Here is a 4,413-nt window from a genome sequence, read left to right as displayed (position 1 = left end):
GTCCCTGTCCTACTCGCACTCCTTTCCTTCTCTCCTCTTTACTCCTTGCTCACAGCCCCTCTCTTTCTTTTTGTCTGGCTTTCTCTCCTCTTTCTACAACGGCTTTCTTTCTTTCCACCTATCCTTCTCCCTCTTTCTTTTCCTCCCTCTCTCCTCTCTCACCTCAAAGGTGAAGACAAGAGGAGAATTTCACTCAATTTGAGAGGACACACCAAGACAAGGCCACAAGATGGAGGAGGGACAGAAAGAGAGAGAAAGAGAGAGGAGGACACCGAGTCAGGCCGAGAGATGGAGGAGAGAGAGATGGAGAGGCAGAGAGAAGGCGACAGAGAAAGAGAGATGAAAGGAGCAGTGAGTGGGGAGGGGAGGCGAGGCCCCGGTTGACCTTGGTTTCAGTGTGGCCCTTTTCATTAGTGACGGTGAGGCAGCCCAAGGACGCTACTGGCCAGATGAATTAGAAGCCGAGGGCCACACATTTGTGCAGGGACAAGGCCTTCTCTGATTAAACTCTCCTCGGCACACACAGTCATCTACAGAGTGTTCATCACCTAAACAACCAGACCATCACCACCCCCTACCAACCCCCACATCACATATGGGAGCTGCAGGAACAAACGTGTGGGTCCCACGTGTGTGTGTGTGTGTGTGTTCGTAAGAGAGAGAAAGACGTGTGTTTGTGCGTGTGCGTGCATTGTGAGTTTCACTTACCTCAATAAAGAGAGATAGAGAGTTCTAGAAAGTCACGGGGACATAACAAGCTTTTTGAGACCAGCTTACGAGAGAGACCGTTCGAGAAAGAAAGAGAGAGGCAGTGGAAGTAAAAGAGGACGAGAAGAAAGGTGAGCGAGTGCATCCCTCTCTCCAGGCAGGGTCACTGGGTTCCTGGGACAGTGAGGTGACAGGGGTCTGTCATCCTGATCTATAGGAGCCTTTGTCCAGTTAATCTCAGTCCCTAAGTCTTAGAGGTCAGCCAAGCCATGAGGACCAGCCAGTAAGCCTTCCCAGTTAAGAAGATCACACAGTCAGTGTTGGGCAGTTAATGTAGTTCACTACTCCCCGACACTGCATACAGTCCATATCCCATAGGGATCCTATAAAACTACTAGAGGGGCTATGTCATAAACCCTTAAAGTTCCATAATGGGGCCAAAATGGCAGCCATCTTGGTCAGGGAAAAATCCAAAACAATTCTAATTGGAATGAATGGCAATAGAGGCATAGGTGATGGATTTCCTGCTTTTACTTATGCAGGTGATGTATCAGAAATTGTGTAAAGGAATTATTGACAACCTAAAATATTGTCATATAATTATAAATACAGTTTATGCTGGATTTATACACATTTTCTGTATAAATAGCCTCTAAAATATATGTAAACAGACCATAAATGTCTCAGATTTTGTTTTCTTAGAAAACTGTGAGTGCTATTATATGATACAATATCAGTACTTGTTCCATTTACAACTTGTCTAAGTCCTATCAACTGATTTGAGTCAGTGTATGGCTGTCGATTGACTTCATTGTTTGAATGGAATGTTGGCATATCGGCAGTTCATTTGAAAAATTTATGGAATCATTCCTCTAAAATTGTCTGGCTAGCTAGCTAACACACATACAGTGTAGGTAAATTCTTCACATTCATTGTTTTACACAATATCTTATCATAGCACTGGCAAATCATAGTTGACCAACTCCCTGACCAACATGGCTGACCTTTGGACCATCGTAAGAAGCTTCATGTCCATTCTTGTATTCTATTCCTAATTCTATGCCATATCCCCATCCATACTGGCCGTGAACCAGTTGGCTTCTCTCCACGGGGGACCAGTACGAAAAATGTAAAACCATGTATGCACTCACTACTGTAAGTCACTCTGGAGTGTCTGTTAAATTACTAAAATGTAAAATTAGTAACTAATTATTCTCGAAGGTGGAGTGTGCTGAGATGACAAAGCTCTATGAGTTGAACGGTACTGAAAAGATTAATGCTGTTCATGTTATTTATTTGTGTGTATGCATGCATGAGTCTATCTGTGTATTTGTATGTGTGTGTGTGTGTGTGTGTGTGTGTGTTAGTGGTGCCCTGGGATCCTCAGGGGTGGATACAGTGGATGTGGAGGGCTAGGCTAAGCAACTAAAGGGGACTGAGGGCATAGGGAGAGAGTGGTGACAGAGTGACACTCTCTAAAGAAGGTTACCTCCAGGTCATTACACCCGCCCAGCTCAACACTACCAAAAACACTGTGTGTCCATCCTCGAATGGCCTCCTATGCATGTCGATATGTTTTGTGTTGGTATATGTACGGTAAGGAGTTTTGTATGTGTGTGTTTGATTTGTATGTAGAGTCTATGAGTGTCTGGTAAGTGTGTGTACGACTATATTTATGGTGCGTGTTCAACAAATTGGCACACACAATCTGCTCTGTACAAGTGTGTGTAGTGGCTGTCAACATGTAGCCAGAGACGCCACTCTGGAATCGGGCCAGTGTTGATTCATAGAAGTGCATTTCCTTCATGGCTAATTTCCGTAAATCAGATGTCACTTTGTTTGGACATTAACTAGGCCTTACTCCAAACAAAGACCAAATAAACCTGGAGGCTTGGAGCCAAGAGAGGGGGCCACGGCACTACTCAGACCACGTCAAGACTGGCTTGGACCAAATAAGATAAATCAGTTTTAGTGGAGGAGAGGGAGAGAGGGAGGGAGAGGGGGAGAGAGGGGAAGAGGGAGAGAGAGAGGGAGGGAGAGGGGGAGAGAGGGGAAGAGGGAGAGAGAGCGAAAGAGAGGGAGGGAGGGAGAGAGAGGGAGGGGGGAGGCATGGCTGGATGTGAAAGGGGACAGGTGTCTTGAGGGGACCTACCTGCCCCCGCTTTCTCTCTCTCTCTCTCTCTCTCTCTCTCTCTCTCTCTAGAGACTTTTTAGAATGATTTGTAGAATTTTGTAGAATAGAGGAAAGTTAAACCTAGAAGAAACATTCTGGGAACCAAACAAACACTAGGCCTACTGGATATTCTGCCATGAGCCATACACCTGGAACTCTTTTACTTCTTTGGAAATCTTCCATTGTTTTCAAAGTGGAAAAGTATGTGAAACTCACTGTGTTCACCTGTAGTGTGTGTGTGTGCGTTCATGCCTGTGTGTGTGTGTGCATTCCGACAGGACAAAAGTTCACAGGGTTAGGCTGCCCGTCACCATAGTTACCGACCACTTAGACACTCCTTCCTGCTTCCCCTCCTAAGGCATGCTGGTTGTTGTTTTTTCTCCCACATTCAAACCATTGAGTCACTGTGTGATAGCATCTACTGTCCTCCCAGTGTGTTTACTGAGCACTTCCTCTCTAGACCAGGGGTCAGAGGTCAATGGTGAGAGCCCTCATGTGCCCTTGAGATTGGATTCACTTTTAAATGGAAAATAGAAACCCCCTTACAGAAAAGATGCACTTAATTATATCACACAAACAGTAAGATAGAGAAGTAGGCTCGTACACACATGAATGTAGAAACAGACTTTCTTTACTCAGGCCCCCCCCACTCTGTTTATATCTATTTCTCTGACTCTTTCTCTCCCTTCTCTATTCCTCTCCCTATCTTTCTCTTCTTCTGTCTCTCGCTCTCTCTACCCCCCTCAACTCCCCACCTCCCTCTCTCTCTCACCCCCCTCCCTCTACCTCTTTCCTCCCCCTAGTCAAACACAGGTAACTGCACCACAAATCAGCCCTGAGCCACTTCCCTGAGGAGACTATCCCACTGCTGGCCAGTGTGAACATATTGACTGATTCACTGATTGACTCAATGAATGATGGACTGATGACCCTGTATGTAGCTGGACGAATGGCTGTGTGTGTGTGTACCTGCATGAGTGTGTGTGCGTGTGTGTTTGAGTGTGTGTGTATTTCTGTGTGGTATGTGTATTTCTGTGTGTGTGTTGTATGTGTATTTCTGTATGTGTGTGTGAGTGTATTTCTCTGTGTGTGTGTGCGGTTGATGAGGAAAAAGGGGGTCGTAATCCTCGCTCCCCGATTAGTACCAGACAATCACGAGCCTTGGGGACCGGGTGGACACAGACTGGGACAAGCTGTCAGCCCAGCAGGGGCATAGGAGGGGGGGACAGAGTGGAATGGAGGGAAGGCAAACCGTAAAACTATAACCCTGCCATCATCAGAGAGAGAGAGAGAGAGAGAGAGAGAGAGAGAGAGAGAGAGAGAGAGAGAGAGAGAGAGAGAGAGAGAGAGAGAGAGAGAGAGAGAGAGAGAGAGAGAGAGAGAGAGAGAGAGAGAGAGAGAGAGAGAGAGAGAGAGAGAGAGAGAGAGAGAGAGAGAGAGAGAGAGAGAGAGAGAGAGAGAGAGAGAGAGAGAGAGAGAGAGAGAGAGAGAGAGAGAGAGAGAGAGAGAGAGAGAGAGAGAGAGAGAGAGAG

The sequence above is a fragment of the Coregonus clupeaformis genome, chromosome 28, assembly GCF_020615455.1.
Source record: "Coregonus clupeaformis isolate EN_2021a chromosome 28, ASM2061545v1, whole genome shotgun sequence".
Classification (NCBI taxonomy): domain Eukaryota; kingdom Metazoa; phylum Chordata; class Actinopteri; order Salmoniformes; family Salmonidae; genus Coregonus; species Coregonus clupeaformis.
Note: the sequence above shows the minus strand (reverse complement) of the source record.